The following is a 19,456-nucleotide window of genomic DNA, read 5'->3' on the forward strand; positions in this document are numbered from 1 at the left end:
TGAACCTGACATTCATTGGGTCAGGAAGATGTGTGTAACTTACAAAAGTGCAGAACAGGTGGCTGCAGCAGTAGGTAACATTTTCCTTTGGCGTCAATATGGAGTCATTGTCCCCACAATGGTGCTAGATCACAGTGCTGCATCTTCAACACGTGGTGTAGACCAAGGTCTTACCCACTTGGGTAAGAGATCTCATGGCACTTTGTGCCAGGATAGGGCCAACGTTCTGGTTAAATTCCAAGAAATTACAATCTGCCTACTTAAATTCTACCTATTGCTTCTTGTAGCAGGGTGCTGGTGCAAAAGCACCTAATTAGTCCCTGCCCCGTCAACTCCAATCAAGGGAAGCAGATTGGGGCTGATGGAAAAGGCCTGATGCTGGCCTGAGGATTGGTGACACCTGCTGGCCTGACAAGCCAAGGGCTATAAAGGCTGGGAGGGAGGTAGAAAGCAGGGGGCAGCTAGGGAGAGAGCTGGAGGCTGCCTAGCTGAAGGCTGACTCTGCCTGTTGAGGAGGTGACTAAACCTGTAAAGCTTGTATATAGAGGACACTGGTGGTGGGACAACCTTAAGGAAAGAAAAAGACATGGGTGTTGCACAACCCTGAAGCCTCTCTGAGCCTTATTGGGGAGAGCAAGCGGGCCCCAGGAAGAGGGGTGGGTCACAAACCCTGTTACGCTTCTCTTCAACACGGCAAATCCTCAAATGGCTGGTCTGAACCTGTTGTGTTACTGTGCTACCAACTGCTAGCCCAGTGGTGTCTGCATTCAGTGGAGTCTCCTTTGGCTTCACCTCCCTCTGTTGAGTCAGGCACCGTATGATGATTTTTACCCATTGCTGAAAATTGCTTGTGTGCGCGCATGTGTCATATTCACCTCTCAGCTTTCAGCAACCTCTATTGGCTGCATTTCAGTTTTGGGTGAAGGGATTTCTGTATATCTACACACAATTTGTAAATGGGAGCATTTGGAATGGAAAGTACCATATGAAAGTAATAATGTTCTAATATATTGTTTCATTGAAAATAGATCCTGGAAACTGTTTTTCCTCAAGTGGAAATATTTGCTTAAGAATGTGACAAATGTTAGTATTGAGCACATGCCCAAATCTTGGTGTGGGACTCAAAACCACAGTTGACCTTATGGTTTAGTGGTAAAAGTGCTACCAATACAATTTATATAAGGAAAGTAAGGGCCTTACAGCATCCGATGAAGTGAGCTGTAGCTCACAAAAGCTTATGCTCAAATAAATTGGTTAGTCTAAGGTGCCACAAGTCCTCCTTTTCTTTTTGCGAATACAGACTAACACAGCTGTTACTCTGAAAGCGGTGGTAATGCAGTGGTTGAGCACAGCAGATGCTTCCTTTGATTTCTGTTTGAGAGAGTCATATCCACTAACACCTTATCTCCTCTTTTTTGAGCACAGAGCTCCAATAGTCCACTGTCCTCTATGGGTGCTAACAGGGATGTAAATGTTATGATGAAACCCTCAAAAAGAGAGGAGACCATGGGTATTGAAAGTCATTTTGTGGTAAGGCAGAGAACTCAGAGGACGAGAGAGGCAGGAAGTTACCACCACCAAAGGGTTAGGGAACACAGAAGAGCTGCTAGATTCTGTGCAGGAAAACAGCAGGCAATATTTCCTAGTAGGATTCCCCCAAAAGGTATTTTGAGTTATGTTGCTATACTGTATTACTAATCCTTCTTCAAAATGTTACTGCTGACCTTGGTTGAAAAACAGGAGGAGTCCAGTACTTATTATTTTCTAATTTTAAATTTCAGGTCATATCCTTCTGCCCTGTGCAGTTAGGCCCAGAGTTGGCTTTGTTCAGACCTTCTATCCTATCAGAGGAAATGAACCTGGCTGCTGACCAGGAGGCAATGGGATCAATCAATAAATCCCACAGAACGTTGATGGGCAGCTGCTGCTCAATCTGGTCCTCTCCTTTCTGCTAGATGAAGCCTCCAGGAGAGATTAGACTCCTGTACTACTAACATACTTGCACAATCAGCTTTACATCTGCTCAGCTAATGTATCCATGAGATGTCAAAATACCTGGGAGAGGAGTTCCTGGATGAAAAAAGGGAGAGGGAGACACTTCAGAGCTAACCACCACCCTGACCAGGCCCATCACTGAAGGCATCAACCCTTTGGCTGTCAAAATAGGATCATCATAGGATTTATCACTGCTCCTTTGGAACCAGGCAGAGACAGTAATAAGGAACAGCTTCGTCCACCCCTGGCTGGCTAAGAGACTGCACACTTTCCAGACAGGGGCAAGCAACCATAATCCAAAGAATTATAGTTTCCTATGGAGTCCAGGGGCGAAGGGGGTGGGGTGGAAAAAGATTAGAAAGGATAACTTTAAAATCTCAAGAGTATAAGCAGCTAAACTAAACAACAAGAGCTTGGTTTTTATGCTACCTTAAATCCAGTATTGTGGCACTTCAATAGTACAGCAATTAGCACTCTCTAAATAGACTGAGCCTTCATTCATTGCCTTCCATAGCACTCCCATGATACCAGATCCACTGTGAGTAGTCAGTAAATGGGGTTTGGGGAGGGTACATGCACGAGAGATTGAGGACATACATAGGCTCGAGAATCTAAAGTAATTACCATTATGATGCAATGGGCTAACATAACTCTTGGAGATGTTCTGTGGTTACTTGGTGCTGCCGCCACAGCCCAGAGGGCCACACATTAAGTTGTTCATTGGAAATTACCCAGAAGAGTAGTACCATCACAGCAATAGCAGACATAACACAGTAGGATACTACAGTGGAGCTGGAAGGAAGATGAGGAGAGGCACCAAGGATGAAAGTTACAGATTGTGCATCAGTAAGGGGTGTGAAATCTTTACAACATTCAAATAGCTTAAATTCCAAGCATTTTATAGCAAGCACAGAAATTGGCCCCATTTTTGAAAACTTCATGCTAAATTAGCATTTTCAAGCAAAAAACAATGGGCCTGTTTTGAATAAAGTAAGCAAAATTGTGCATGGTTTTGCAGTAAAATTACCATTTTTGTGAAAAGAAAAAGAAATGAAACTTCAGAGGTGCAAGAGAAATCAAACAATATCCTGCCATTTCACATACCCTATCCCTTAGCCTGCTCCCCACTACTGAAATCCCCCACTGGGGCTACCTAATTCCCACAACTAGAGCCCCTTATTCCCCTCCACAAACTCTTGAGAGTCATGTGGGAGCAGCAGATACTTAATGGAACCATACAGATGTGCTCGAAAAAGACGTCACTCCCTCTTTGGCCACAGCATCAATGGGCAAATTAAGTTCACTGTGGGGAGCAATAAGATGGAAAGTTCTCCATCCGAACACTTAATGGACACTGCGTAGAGTAAATAAGAGATTTCTCCAATGGCAATGTATACTGCAAACTGATTTAATACCCAGCATCCTCATCATGAAGGGACATCACAGATAGTCTGGGTCTTGAACAGCACCAGTTGTTGCAGGACAATAATTTTAGTCTTCAATGCCGTACGTAGTTCTATTGCTCTTGTGTTCAGAGCTGTTATTAAAGCATTCTATCACTATTAGTGTAAAATGTGCTCTGGGTAGCACAAAAAAATCTATTTAGTTTACCATTGGGTGTATACATCCTGTTCTAGTAGAAACACAAAGCTGGTCTCAAGTGAAGATGGTACAGAATTATACCATATGGAGTATGACGCGGTGCTTTCTGGTGCATCCCAAATATGCGATATGATTTCTGGTGGTACAAGGGCAACATAATTAGCTCCTCATCAACCAGGGTCATTCTACCAAAGGTAATGAGGAATCTCATTCCTAGAAGTGTTCCAGATATCTGAATACAGTGAGAAGTCATGGATTTTAAGTGACTTGCAAGTTAAACACATTTTATCCATCAGAACACTAAAGGAATCATTCACACAACCTATTAACCATCTGAAGAGAGGCAATTCTGTAAACAGAAACAAGTGTGGATCTATGTTATACAATACAATGTTACACACAATATAATAAAGCTAGAATACTTTATTCATTATAAAAATATAGGGATGGTTCTGAACGGCAACATCTGGGTCAGGGGTCCCCTAACATTTGGGAATTTCTGAATCCAGGTTTTTGGTATAGGCTTCATTTTAATGGCACTACCAGAAAAATCTTGAGCCCAATTCACATAAAACTACCTACATAACAAAACACTAAAGAGCCATGAAGGGTACAAGTCAGAATTTTGTTCCTGTAGGAGAGGGATCCTAGATTGCACTGTGAGCCAGTGGTTTTTGAAAAAAAGGCAGGACAGACTGAGGAGAGGAGCCTACGATCAGATCAGTAAGTAGGGACTTTGAAAGATTGCTACCGTTTACATCACACCAACATACAGAGGCATCAATCAAGTACCAGAGCCCGCTGTGCTAGGTGCTGTACAAACATGTCAGAAGCATCGCTATTTAGTCACTAACTACTTCTGTCAAAAGACATTTGAGACAGGTTTCCTAGCTCATCAAATGGAGCTGCTTTGTGACCTGTGTATGGGAGCAACCAGTTATCTGGTAAAGCCACAAATGCTGTGGTAAAACAAGAGCAATTGTTTACATTCCAAGAACACAACGAAGATGTCAAAAGCCAAAGAGCAAGAACTGTGCTGGATAGGATTCAGGGCAAAGTGCAGATTCCATAAGTAAACTGAACTCTGACATTTTTTCTGGTCTCTAGCACAGTATGGACCAAGTCCTGTTTCCACTGAAATCTATGGTAAAACTTACAATGACTTCTGTGGGATCAGGAAGCAGGAGAGAGCCGTAAGCCATTTGTTTAATTACCCTTCAATGTATTACAGTATAGTTAGGATCTTGTTCTTGCTGGTATCTTTTCCTCCCCCCTCAAAACAAGCATCACTGCAGAGAGACGGGCCCTTATGGACAATGAGCGAATTAGCAAACACTGATCATAAAAATGTGCTGTATTTTTGTAAGACTCTTTCAATTTCTTTATTAACAAGGACACTCTTAGGAAAAATCTGTGTCTGAGTTCACAGCCACCAGAGAGATTTTTCCCCCCTCCTCTCCCTTGCCCATAACTCAAAAAAAAAAAATATTTCCAGTATTTCTTCTCATCCATTTGCTGTAGGTAAATGAAATACATACAGTAGATCAATTAGATACAAGCTGATCCTTCTATTTATTTTGGACCAAGTGACTTCAACAGGGGTACCACAAAATTAAGTCACATTTCACCTTACCATGTGAAAAGGTAATTATCAATGTCAATTATACTCCAGCAGGTCTGTGACTGAGGATTTAATTGACAAGGAATAATTACTTCTGCCATATGTAAGTTAAAATATAGTCTCACTGTGAGCAAGGACCATGCAGGGAATGGCTGGATTGTATGGCAAGATCAATTTTTACTTTCATGTTTTTTTAAGCATAGATCAGATGTATGTTGCCCGCAATAGATGAAAACAGGCACTCTATTAAACTCCGTCTCCCATTTGTGTGATTACTTCCTAATCCCCAGTAAGACTGGAGAACTTGAAAACCATAGACGAGAGACTTTGCATGGCTTGGACAGGTTACTATAGCTGTAAGAAATGGCTACTTTGTGCAAAGCAGCTGTTTAAAGAGGAAAGAGAAAGTACCAAACAAACAGATTCAAGGGATGGAATGAATGCTCTTCAGACCAACCTGGTAGAGTTTCCCTCGCTCATGCACTGCAGATTAACAGAACAACTTGTGATGTAGTGATCAGGAACACAAAGGAGGAGAGGCCTGTTAATCAGGCAAATAATATGAGCAGACGGCCCAGATAAGCATCTTGTAAAGCACAGCACCAGCCCCAAGTTCAAAAGGATACACACAGAACAGTGATAGATGGCATGTTAAAAAGATCTTGTTTAGATGCAGTCATACAAATGTATTTTGCCGTGGGAGAGTTACTCTGTCCTGAGAAGAGCTGGAGAAATATATCAAAGCAGAGGAGGAGAAGAGGAATACTGTCTTCAGGGGATGCAGGGTCCCTCTTGTCAGTCTACATGGAGGCTGTATAAACAGATTTTTATAGTTACTTCATTTTGGAATTGCAATTACTCCATCTAGTGGTCAATGATGGAAATCTTCTCCAAATCATAGCCATTGGTCAGTATTTCTCAATAAAAAGTTATCACAGTGATTATTGAAATACTTAATGTTTTACGTTTAACTGTTGTCTTACTTCTGTATTTTCCCCATGAACAATTTATTTGTAATTCAGTTTACAGCTGTGGTGGTATTTGCTTTGATAACTTCCACTTAAAGTAATTATACCAACATTGTTAGTATTCTGTATAGAATTAGAAGGATTTGTTTATCATGTGGGCTAGTTAACTATTCTTTATTAAAAAGAACAAAGTAAGTTTACAAATTCATTCTGTTTAAGAAAATTGTTATGCCTCAATCCACCTTAAACATACGCTTAAATGAAAGTATGAGTAGTCAGTCTCATGTACTTCAGTTTTATATGAGTAGTCCCAGTAAGTATGCACTTAAGTGCTTTGCTGAATTGCAGTTTTAGAATATATCAATTTTTGATCAGCTAAACTCTCATAATATCTTATGAACATGCTAGTTTGTGACAACAGCTGGTACCTGACACTGCAACCAAGCCCTGATCCCCCTCGTGTACCCTGAACCCCTCATTTCTGGCTCCATCCCGGAATCCACAACCCCAGCCCAAAGCCGGTATCCCCTCCCACACCCCAACCCCCTGCCTCATCCTGGAGTCCCCTCCCATACTCCAAACCCCTTGGTTTCACACACACCCAGCCCGGAGCACCCTCCTACACCCCAAACCCTTCATTCCCAGTCCCCAGAGCCTGTGTAACCCACACACCTTGTGAGTGTGGTGTTCTGTCCCATTTAGTAGCACCAAGACCAGAGAGAGAGAGACAGACACACACACGCACGCGCGTCTGCTCTACAGTTTTAGCAAAGAACCAGCCAGCTGGCTTTTAGCTCATGCAGTAGAGGCTCATGCACTATGCTCCAGAGGTGCCCAGTTGGATACTGCCAGCAGTCAGCATTACACCTGCACCGCCATCTGCAGCCCTCGCCGCCGCCCCCCAGCCCCCTGAGCCAGCCAGTGAAAATGAGCGAGTGAGTGAGGGGCAGGGCCTCGGAGGGGTGGGGCTTCAGATGTTGCAGGGCAAGGGTATTTGGTTTGTGTGAGTGGAAAGTTGGCAACTCTACCAGAGACCAGGAAAACAAAGAAAGAACTTTTGTCTTAAAAAGGCTGTGTTTAAAAACTTAGTCAGGGCCATCTTTCTGATCCAGCAAATGGATAGGCCCTTCTGTTCAAGGCCCAACCCTTGTGAAACAGTTGGAAAGACTTTGGCCTACTAGAGCTCCATAAGACTGATGGGTGACCTCTGAAGCTTTTAGCATGTGTACAGGAACTTCTCGTTTGTGTGTGTTTTCTCTGTAATACTTTTGCCTTAATAATAAGTGTGCTCTTTTAGAAAGAGCCGGGTGGTAACTTGTAACTGCTGGCAATACACTGTTCATAGCCCTTGGAGAAAGCAAAGCACAGGGGCTGACTTTTAGGCCAACTGGCATACTGAAGATATTGCAGTGTAAGGCAGGGAGCCTTGCAGCCTTAAAACCCCAGTCAGGAGGGGGAGAGATGCATGTTTCCACCCAAGAGAGGTGATGACTGAGAGCTGAAAACTAAGTGGGTGCCCTCAAGGGACCATGGAGGGGGAATACAGGTGTGGTTACCCTGAAATTATGACAGCTGTATCCTAGATAGGAGAGAGTCTTCTAGATCACTAGGGCATGAAGGAAGCCAAGGAGAAGGAGACTGCAAAGAATCTACAAAGGATAATGGGGAAATATTTACAGTGTGGTTGCTCTTCATATACATTATGAAGAGGAGGCAGAAGCAGAGGTATAAAAAAACCCAACATCTCAATAAATTAAAATTCTATAAGAACCACCAATATTGAATTGCTTTTATCCAGTACATAAGAAGAAACTGAAAGCACTTGAGCTACCAACAAAAATATGTAAGTGAACTTGATAGGCCCAACTGAGCAAACTGGGCCAGGCAGCCTATCACCTTCCTGAACTAGCTAAATCCCTTTTACTCTGGGGAGATGCTGCTCAGAGGGTGGGTGGTGTTTTGTTGCTGCCCTCTATTGCATTTCCATTGAATGGACAGGGTACAGAGTTTAAAATTACCAACAAGGCTCTGTAGTTGCTCAGTCAGGACGACTCCTAAAGAGAGGACTGCATAAATATAGCCCCCTGGATAATCTCGATAAAGGCTGGTTCTTTAAGGGACCCTTGCATAAATGAGATTGTAGCCTTTTCATTGTGTTGCAGCTTGTTCTGTCATTGAGGCTCTGCCATAGGGACCTCTGCCAGACCTTAAAGTGGCAAAAAACTAAAGTCTGACCAAATAATGCTTGCTACAATGCAAGTGTTTTGATTTATATTGTAAGCTCTTTGGGGCAGCCACTATGCCTCATCCACTACTGCAACAGAGATAACTATAAGAGAAAATATAAAAGCACTACAATACAATCACAATTATTGGCAATTTAAAACTATTAAACACACAAAAAATGATCAAGCAATGTTGGTCTAAATGTAGAAATTGTGAAAGATTAAATAAACTTCCAAGCTTGTGTGTGTTTGTTTTCTGGAGGTGGGGCCATTTAGGTTATAGCTGTCACTAACATGCAGAAAAGTTTGTGTCTGTGTGTTTAGAAATGAGTATATTTCATTTCTGGTTTGGCTGCAAAAAAGTCAATATAAGAATTTTTAAGAAAGGTCAAACAGTCTTTGTTGTGGGTTCATAGTAATGCCAATCCCTGTAATCACCTAAAAATAGTTAGATATTTTGAAACTACAGATTAGTTATATTAGGCTTAAAAATCATCTGCCCTGAATCCCAGCTCAATTCCTGATATGAAGTACAGTTTTGAAAAGTGAACTGCAAAGAAAAAGAAACGAAGAAAATAATTGTATTTTTTTACTATTACTACATTTTTAACAAGCTATGCTTATATCGGTAGCATAATCAGCCAAGTGACGAGAGCTCTTATATATTCAACAGCATTTCTGCTTGCTTGTAACATGCTAACTTTTGAATGCCACATCTGATCTGTCCAATCTGTCCATCATTTCTTGGTTCTTCACAGATAAAATTACAGTAGAACCTCAAAGATACAAACACCAGAGTTACAGACTAACTGGTCAACCAGACACCATGTGAGACTGGAAGTAATCAAATCAGGAAGCAGCAAAGAAAAACAAAATCCCCAGCAAGTACTGCGCTGTACCTGTTTTGCATCTTAAAGTTACGCAGAACTGGCCTGCCTGTCCCCACACCACCCACCCTCACGGGGCAGCCACTTACAGCAAGACGCTGGGGCTGCCAGCCCAAGGCACCCGGAGCCAGCAGAACAGGAGCAGTGCTGGGGTCTGCTCAGCTTTCACCCTTCCCCTGACCGGGGGGGGGAGGGATGTGCCATTTTTACCCCCCCTCACCAGCCGGGAGGGGGATGGACATGCTATTTGCTCTCTCACACACCTCCACACCACCGGGATCTGGAGCCAGATCTGTGCTTTGTTCAGAGTTATGATAACCTCCATTCCCGCAGTGTCCATAACTCTGAAGTTCTACTGTTTATATTGGGCTGTGAAATGCTAAGATTTGACAAAAGCTTTTATACTAAATAGGGGGTCCATATTTTAAAAAGTGGACATACAAATAAACCAGGAAAGAACATACAACATTCAACCCTCCCATGTTCCCTCTTCATGCTCTTCCATTTGCCCACAGCTCAAAGAAAGAATGGGAAGAGGGAATGCTGTACATGAAAATCCACTCGCCAAACAAGTAATTATGTGTACTCTTCGACATCATTGACTCAATAAATCTATGTCCAAGTCTGGCTCAAACAAAAATAAGTGAAAATTAAATTCAGCAAATACTGAATCACCTCATACAATCCCCTCACGCAGAACCCAGGCAAATACAATAATATTGTGTTCTACTTCACTGAGTCAATTCTCAGGGCAGCAACATTTTTATGAGAAGATTTGTATCTTAAGATTTCATACTAGGAAAGTGTTAGAAACCCCCTTTCTCCTCTGCCACTCTAAATCATTACATTTTGTAAGGGAATACTAATTAGAGCCCCAGTCCAGGCAGCAAGCAAGGAAAATAAGTTTTTATGTGTATAAAATGTTTACCAGAGTAGAGCAACAAATCTGCTCTGCATCGGCTGGAATAGCGAAAGATGACAAGGAAGCATGAACCTAGGAGGTAAATGGCCAGAAACCAAAGCCAGCTAGGCTGCAATAATTCAAGAATGAAAGTTTCTATCACTTCGTTACATGCTTAAGAAGTCAGAACACATTTCTGCACTTAAACAATGTCTCAGGAGTTATTTATAGAAACAAGCAAACAAATGCAGATGCGGGAAGCATGGTGAAGAAATACGTGCTCTTTCCAAGCTGGTCATATTTTGCGTCTTAGGAAATTGGCTCTACTATGAGCCCCAGTGCAGGCAGGTGTTTATTTATTTTTTTTTAAAAAAAAGACAAAATATGGACATTTCACCACTGGTAATGTAATCCTCTAAAATTCTCAACACTGTCTCCACTGTTCTGCAGCAGGAGCAATGATCGTTGGAGAGGCATTTTCAATATATCAGTGCCAAAATCTGCTGAATATCTGGAAAGCTAGAAAACTCCTTCAAATAGTAAAGGACCATAATAGTGTCATTATCTTTTTTTTTTTTTGTATTGCAAATGAAGAGTTTGCCTGTTGCAACTTTAATGGGATGTATAAAACCTTAGAATATTGATTTACTGACAACTGTTGAAAAGAGCAAGTAGGAGATGAAAACCCATTGTTTGTTTCCATTACCATTTGCTGCAATTATACATTATAGGAAATCAAACAAGCATCTTAAAATGTCCAGCTTCTCTATATTTGTATGTTGACACAGTAACATAGAAGCAGCCAAATAATTAAACTTTAAAAAAAAAAATCACTCCTTGCACTTTAAGCTACTGCAGGGAGAAAAGTATTCAAAATACTTCCCAACCAAACTTCACCACAGCAACCTAAACATAAACTGCATTATAGCATCAAAGAAAGGGTGCTTCATAAGTGGCAGGTAGGAGGCTGCTTTGAAAATGCATTGCATGTTTCTTTGTTTGCATGGGTGGTTATTAAACTCTACTTTGTATTTTCAAGAAGCCTTTTTGCACATGGAGCATAGGGTGACCAGATAGCACGTGGGAAAAATCAGGACACAGGGTGGGGAAAATAGGCTCCTGTGACAGGTTTCAGTCAGTCCTCAGAGCCCCTGGGGGGCGATGAAGAGCTATGGTTCCACTGGCAGGCCTTAGTCACACCTTTCAGGCGCTGGGGAATTAGTGGTAAAGGTGCGCCGGCCCGGGTCTGCCGGGCGCCCCTCGGGAGCGCCGGCCCGGGTCTGCTACCCAAGGCAGGTTGGCCGGGGTAGGGGAACTCAGGCCCACCCAACTCCACTGCGTTCCAGGCCAGGGCCCTGACAGTGGTGGGAGGCGAAGGTCCCACCGCTTGGTCCGGGGGGGGGGGGGAAGGGAGCGGGGGGGGGGGGGGGGGGGCCATCCACGGCCGCTGACCAAACACACCTACCCCATGGTGCAGTTCTGCCCCGGGCTACTTCCTAGCCCGGTCTCTCAAGCGGGTCTCTCCGGTCCCTCCAGCTCGTCCGGGTATTCCGCTGCTGGCAGCTCCAGCTCCCCCTCTGCGTCGGACTCACGCTGGCCCAGACTACAGCCGGGCCCCTCCAGGTCCTCTGGGTACTCAGCAGCTGGCAGTCCTGGTTGCCACAGGCCTTCCTCCCGGTCAGGTTCCTCCTGGCCCAGGGCCTCCCCTGGGTCGGCAGCAGGATCGCGAGGGAGCAGCCTGTGTCTGTCTCCCTCCCTGGTGCTCTCCTCACTGGGCAAAGGGCCCCACCCTTTGTACTTCCTGTCCCACCCCTCCCCTTCCGGGGATTGGCGTAAACTGGGTCTGGCCCCGCCCACTCAGGCGGAGAGGGTGGCTCTTTACCCTCTGGTTCAGAGGGAAGCCACCCTGGCTCCCTACAGCGCCTATATAAGACAAAGTCCTGAATATTGGGACTGTCCCTATCTGGTCACCCTCATGAATAAATATCCCCACAACATTGCCGCCCCATCCATTCTGCTCCTTGGCAAAGGCACAGAAAAGCTGCATTTACAAATATATATTCAACATGTTTGTGCACATCAGGCCAGTCAGTCACCCCAGTTAGGCAATGATGCCACCAGAAAAATCTATCAGTCACAGACAAGAGGTGTTACTTCTGGCAGGGTGGCTTCTTCCCTCTCTCACACAAGATTTCTGCTCCCAAAGCTGACTCCCTTTACAATCTTTATTGTTTTGCTACATGTGCCATTACCTCAGTATTTCCAGTGCCACTCTCGAATACTGAGGTAACAAAACTGGGGGGACGGGCTTAAGCACCATCACTGTATATTATTTAGTCACTTTTCTTCTTTCTGCTGCTCACACCCACTCCCCATTGTGTACATGGTGCTTAAAGTGGGAAGGTCACAAACCCTGCAAAAAATTTTTCTTTTAATCAAGCCAGGCCACCGAGTGGGGCACTTTAAGCACAGTCTTATAGCTGTTGCTCCCAGATTAGGATAGGCCCCCCCTTTGCCAAACACTTTTTTCAGACTACTGTGAGCACTGTGAAGGAGTACTTGTGGCACCTTAGAGACTAACAAATTTATTTGAGCATAAGCTTTCGTGAGCTACAGCTCACTTCATCAGATGCACTGTATCTTCATCTTCCTTGGTCTTCACATGACATATCCCAGCTGCTAGCACCAATAGCCTACAGGGCACTGCTCTCTCTTCCCACTGCCAGCAGTCCTCTGCGTACCGGAGCAGGGAAGAGCAGCACCTTCTTCCTCAAATCAGACCTGTTCCCAACAAAATGGCAAATATCAGCTTTTCCTTTCCCTACCACCATACAAAGAGGCTCCTCTGATCCTGAATAGCATATTGGTATGAACCTATTGCTCTCCCTCCAGGACCACAGCTAGAGAGGGATTTTGTCTTTTCTCTCCATTCCTGTAGTGGGATGTTGCAGTGCTAGGTAACTGGCTGCAAACTTTTTTCCAGCCTTGCTGCCCGGGACGTGGCAGTGTCTGTGGGGGGGGGGGGGCGGGGGGGGGGTGTTTGATAGAATTTCCCTCCCACTATGACTCCCTCAGTTAGAGACAAAGTAAGGACAGCTGTTACATAATTGAAGAGCCAACAGGAGCATGGGGCCTGTATCAACCATTTGCTATAATGCTTAAAAGTTGAAACTGACCTGGCCTGAATTTTAATCCTGGTTTTGATATTGATAATCATCCCTTCAACTCTGTACCTCAGTTTCCTCATTTATAAAATATTAGCTATTTTTAATTTTATTTAAATTTTAATTTTATTTAATTTATTTTAATTATAATAATATTATAAAATATTAGCTAATCCTCACAATACCCCAGATGGCTGATCATTCCAAAAAAATGTTTTAAGCGGCTGTATTGAGTGAAGAGTTTTCATAGGAAAGTGGCCTTTTTTTAGAAAATGAAATTTTAATAAAAATAAATATTCAGCATTATGGTCCATTTTGAACACTTCCAAACAAAAACTTCAAAATGTCCTTTTTAATCTGTGAAACTAATTTTTCAAACCAGCTCTGAAAATGTTCTAGAAGTAAATATACAATCATTGCCGAGAAAATTTGTGGACGACAAAGTCCGGCAGAGTAGTAAATAATGAGGAAGACAGGACAGTCCTACAGAGTCATCTGGTGTTTTTGCTAAAAAAGGCCCATTCAAACAAAATGCATTCTGATACAGCCAAACACAAGGTCATACACCTAGGAACCAAGAATACAGGCCATACCTACAAAACAGGGGACTGTATCTTGGAAAGTACTCTGACTATGATTTAGGGATCATAGTCGAGAAACCAACTCTGCACTCTGGTTGTGATGCCATGGGGGAAGAAAGAGCTAATGTGACCCTTGAATGTGTAAACAGGGGAGTGGCAGGGATGTATTGATACTGGAACACTGTATTGAGTTCTGGTGCCCATGTTCTTAAGAGAATGTTGAAAAATTGGAGAGGTTGCAGAGAAGAGCCACAAAAATGATTTGGGGGCTACAAAAATGCCTTACAGTGAGAGAGCCCAATCTCTTTAGCTTATCAAAAAGAAGATATTATAGTATCTAAGTACCTTCATGGGGAGAAAACACCAGATTCTAAAGAGCTCTAACCTAATGGAGAAAAGCAGAACAAAAAAACCCCCCACAAACAAACCAACCCTAACAACTGGAAGTTATAGCAAGACAAATTCAAAATAAAGCACAGATTTTTCCCAGTAAGAGTGATGAACCAGACAGTGGAACAAGCTACCACAGGAAGGGGCAGATTGTCCATCTCTGGATCTATTCAGATCAAGACAGGATGCCTTTCTGCAAGATATGCTGTAACCAAACACAAGTCGTTAGACTCAAAGCAGGGATAACTGGTGACATTCTATGACCAGGATACAGAGGAAGTCAGACTAGATGATTTAATGATTCTTTCTAGCCTTAATCTAGGAATCTGTGCTTTTGAAGTGCTATATACAGTAGATGCTAATTATTAAGGAGTCATATGGCTTAATTAACATCAGTGGGTGGTGCATGGCTAAATGCCCACCTAGCTCTGAAATGAATCACCTCAGTGATTGGGAGGTGAACAACAATGAACTTGAAATAGTTCTGTCCCTTCAGGAATAGACACTCCAGTTTGATCTCTAGCTCAGCTGCAGATTTCTCAGTAAATAATTTAATCTATTTTACTGATTACCAATACTGATATTTAATCACTTTGTTCATGGTAATTGTTAGGATCTAAAAATCAGACTGCTTGATTTTAATGGTTTATCATTAGGGGAAATTCCTACTTGGATTAAAATGGCCTTCTTCCAACTATCGTGGTAATTTATAAGCAGTCTGGGATCTAGCATGATGCCCACCTCAACAGTAGGGGGATAAATGCCTCAGAAATGTATGCCATATATTGACAACATCTAGAAAGTAACCATTTCGACTGGTACTCAAATACTACAAGAAATGAATACTGAAAAATCCCTGTTCTGTAAAAAAGCACAACACAAACAGCTGGATTTACCTTTCCTAGTAAAACAGGGACCCATTAATACTTTGAATGTCAAAAGAATTGGCTAGAAATACTCATGAACCAGAATTCAAAGGAAAAATTCAACAGTCATTTTCACAGTAATGAGGCCTCACAGCTTAGAGTCATTTCAAATAATGGAATATGATCAGTTCTAGGAATTCTGTCTACAAATGTACCCTTAAAAAAAATTCCCGGGGCCCAGCTGCCACATTTAGTCAGAGTTATTTTTACACTTATACGGAAATACAAAAGACAATTAAATCTGCAGGGAGCCCAAATGTACTATGACATTTGGTGGACCAGGAAAATTAAACACAGGACCTGAAAATGTGATCTACTGGATCATTACAAAGCTTATGCGCTAATAAATTTGTTAGTCTCTGAGGTGCCACAAGTACTCCTGTTCTTTTTGCAGATACAGACTAACATGGCTGCTACTCTGAATCGTTACAGTGCATCAGACAGTACTTACCAATTATTATAGCATCCTTGTTCACAGTGTTATCGCTAGGAGTCTGCCTGAGTTTTCAGTGTAAACCCTCTTTTCTCAAGTGATTATATTATATGTAGGTCATATAAATTCACTCAGAGAGCTTGGGCCTGATCCTCCAAACTTTTGTGAGAAGCCCCACTAAGTCCTCCAGAGGGAGATAAATGCAATTGGACATTGATTTCCAGAGGAAGGGCTATGTGTATCCCCCCTCATCCATAGCTCCCCCCTCCCCAAGAACCCTTTACCCACAGAGAGGCCAGATTGCATGGAGAGGCCTCTACAGGAGTGAGGGCATGGGGGGGAGTGGCAGGGGGAGAAGAGGAAGAAAGGACGCAGTCAGTATGAGGTGATGCATAGAATGGAGGAGTCCCCTTTCTCTATTGAAGTGGGAGACACGTTCAGAGGGTCCCCCTCCAGATGCAAAGATGGGTGGGGTTGAGGGAAGTAGCCCATAGAATGCAACCCAAACATCATGAACAGAAGTCAACATCTGAGTCAGAGGAACTTCCCCTCCCCAGCAACATTAAACAGTCTGTATAAAATATCTTGAAAAACCAAAGCATTCCAGCCTCGCTCTGAATCCTATTTGCTAGACTATCAGCAATCTGAAAACCAATCACATTCCATATTTCTTAGTGTTAAGGCTCTAAAATAGGCTGCAACTTCCAAAGTTGGTTAACATTTAAACAAGTTATTGAAGGCCCTCGTTTCACTTGGAAGTGATAAACACTGATGCCACAGAAACAAACACATAATGCACAAGATATTTTTTTATGCAAAGCTACATCTCTGGCAGGCTGTGACTAGGCATCTGGAACCCTCATTAGTCTCTCAAGGAAGCTATGTTTGCCCACTGGGAATCATCAGTCAGAAGGAGCACCAGCACAGGAAGAGCCTTCCTCAAGCACAACTTAGAATACAAACTCAGGACCTTGTCATCATTTTGTCTGCATTAGTATGAATAGGATATGAATGGAACAGTTACAGAACCATTGCTTCCCAGCTGACAAAAAAAAAACCCTTCTCTTTCCTTTCTTTGTAGGTAGGGCTCCACAATTTTTTCTCCCTGGACGAGATTCTGAGCTGCAGCAGAAGGTTCAGAACCAAATGTTGCTTTCCTAACAATTTAAACTGACCTGTGCCCTTTAAAAGGAATACAGAGCTTGGGAGCATTAACCAAACTCCTTAACCACACAACTGAATTCTTTTATGTGAAGATTAATAATTTCTAAAATCCCTGACATAAGAAACCAGCAGGAGAAATATTTTTACTAGAGGAAGGACTTTAGTCTGTTTGCTTTGGCAGGTATAGGGCTATATTACTATAGGGCTAGATTATATAGTGGCTGATGAAATGCAGGTACTGACCAGACTGAGGGTGAAGTTTCTCAGGAAGTCTGCTGCATGGAGTAACTAACTGGGAGAAAGGGGGAATAGAATGACTAACTGCTGCTGTTGACCTAAGCATCTTATGTGTCTTTTCCTTGTCACCTACTAGATTGTATTTGTTGTCTTTTGCTTTTTAACTGCCTATTAATAAGCCGTGCAGTTTGAAAATATCAAAATCCTGGGCTCAAGTAGTTTTTTTAAAATGTGGAAACCTTGACTAGTAGACTGCAGCCCCTTAAGAAAATCACAGCACAGATATCTGCATCTTGGAATGAGGAAAAGGTACATCTATAAGTGAAGCTAAGTAACCTAAAGTGCAGTTTATGTATTTTTCCAGTATGGATGCTGCTCTATATGCACCCAGTCAAGACCAGGGTACATTTCAGATCTTCAAGCCAGCATGATGCAAAGCTAGTATCTAGTATGGCCTCAAGAAAGCCCCAGTACAGGATAAAATGAATTTAGCATGAAATAACCAAGGATAAGGGGGGGAAAATATCGACCATAGATAGGGAACAGAGGAAAAGAGAAACAGAGCCCTCTAATACTGTAGTTACTGACAAATTTGCTGTCTATAAAGGTTATATGCTACCTCAATTAAATGGACCCCCCCACACTTTTCAGTATAATGCTAGTTCCTTTATAGCTATACAGTACATAAGGCATGTTTTTCAACCCCTGTCCTCTAAATAGTCTATAACTTCTGTAAAGGGTGGGGGGTACTTGGCAGACAAAATAATAGACTCTAGCCTGCATACCTTGCTAATATGGTGGAGACCCAGGGCAACCAGAAAAGTGAAGGCATTTCTCCCTTTGAAGCGCAGACTTCTCAAGTAGAAAAGGAATTGATTATATCCAAGTGCTTTACCTTCCTTTCCCTCCTCAGTGTTGGCAGAGAGGCTGTTGTTACCTCAGCTGTCTGTAGTAGTCATTACAGTAATTAGCATAATGAGTATTATCTCTTAAGTTTATTAAAAGGAGCAATCTTTTATTTTAAGCGGGAAGAGGAGGAATTTGAGAGTTCCTCCCCGTCTTGTCCTCCCCAACCTGGCAGCAAACACCAGCCAGTTAGAAATAAGGAAGGGCAAATTAGAGAGAATTCTGTTACACACTAGCAAGATGAGAAGATATCATAGGTAGTTACAAAATAGCCACTTCAGTATTGCAGCTGCTTGATTCTACCCTATTTAAAAGGCCAGCCTTCCAGAAAAGCATGATGGGAAATACCCCTATAACAAGACAACTTTGCAGTGAGGAATGGAAATAGCAATTAAGTAATTGCTTAAGAAGTACGAAGGATAGCCAGGTTGATTTGCTGTACGTTACACACCACAGACCTATCTATGAGGTAGTCAGTGAGGGTCACTGTTTATGAATAAATAAAATGATTTCTCTAACATTAGCATTTCTACCTTTAGGCTTCCTATGTAATAATGGAAGCTCTACTAAAACTCACCAGTTTTACCCTAGAGGCAATTACTACAGTAAAAGTTGGAAAAAATTACTGCCTTCATCTGGGAAAAAATGCCTTAACAGTTAAGTACAGAAGAAAATAATCTATAGGTAAGTATATAACTACCTTATAACAGGAAAAACCGGTAAATTCTACACACGATTCTGTAAACGGGGAGTAATTACCACGTAACCACTGAGTTGTCTGGTTATTAGAGAAAGAGAACCACTCCAACAAAGCTTCTGTTAGGTAAGAGAGCATGCCATTCTCTCCTTCTTTCAAACTATTCTTAATCTTTTAATATTATGGCTATTGAACAAAGGGATGAGGAAGAGCCCTGATCTTCTTTCAGTATGATAGCAAGAGAGGTTTGCTGAACTGAGAAACTTCTAAGCTTCCAAGGCTGTTAGCCACTAAGAATTGTTATTTATTTGGACATCAAGGGCCCAATTCTTCCTCATATTCATGTTAACAGGAACTGTAATTATGGATGTGAGGGCAGAATTGAACATCAGGAACCTATTGCCTGATATCTAGTGTTTTGAAGTTTTTGAGAGTCCCTTTGGAATTGGTACAGGTGAGCAAGGATCTGCTGGACAATTAGTCATGTTAGTGATAGTAAGGAGAACAAATGGAGAAATAAAATTTCAATCTCTGACATTTAAATTGAAGATAATCTCAAACTTGTGTGTTTTTTGTCTGGTTTATGGCATCTGTAAGGAAAAGAGGGCTGCAGAAGCAAAAAAAATTACTCTCTGGAGCATTTTGGATTGCCATGGAGCTCATGTTATCTTTCTTCAGTGCTTCCATAAGTGGTTGTAGACAGTAAACATTGGTTAATAGGAATAGGGAGCTATGAGATCATAAAGGAGTCAAGCAGCA

The 19,456-nt window shown here is 42.3% G+C and overlaps 2 long non-coding RNA genes across 3 annotated transcripts; one reads left to right on the forward strand and one right to left on the reverse strand.

Moving 5' to 3' along the window:
* Positions 1-453: 453 nt before the first annotated feature.
* On the forward strand, positions 454-2,525 carry LOC122461833. Of its 2 annotated transcripts, XR_006284043.1 has the most exons (3): positions 454-516; positions 1,426-1,663; positions 1,782-2,525. It is a non-coding gene; the product is annotated as an uncharacterized LOC122461833 (long non-coding RNA). The 2 variants fall into 2 exon arrangements; XR_006284042.1 differs by lacking the exon at positions 1,426-1,663.
* A 942-nt stretch (positions 2,526-3,467) lies between these two features.
* On the reverse strand, positions 3,468-18,004 carry LOC122461834. Its single transcript, XR_006284044.1, has 3 exons — positions 17,880-18,004; positions 5,845-6,029; positions 3,468-3,829 (listed from the first exon to the last, which is right to left on the reverse strand). It is a non-coding gene; the product is annotated as an uncharacterized LOC122461834 (long non-coding RNA).
* Between the last annotated feature and the right edge of the window lie 1,452 nt (positions 18,005-19,456).

The sequence above is a fragment of the Chelonia mydas genome, chromosome 9 (assembly GCF_015237465.2).
Source record: "Chelonia mydas isolate rCheMyd1 chromosome 9, rCheMyd1.pri.v2, whole genome shotgun sequence".
NCBI lineage: Eukaryota > Metazoa > Chordata > Testudines > Cheloniidae > Chelonia > Chelonia mydas.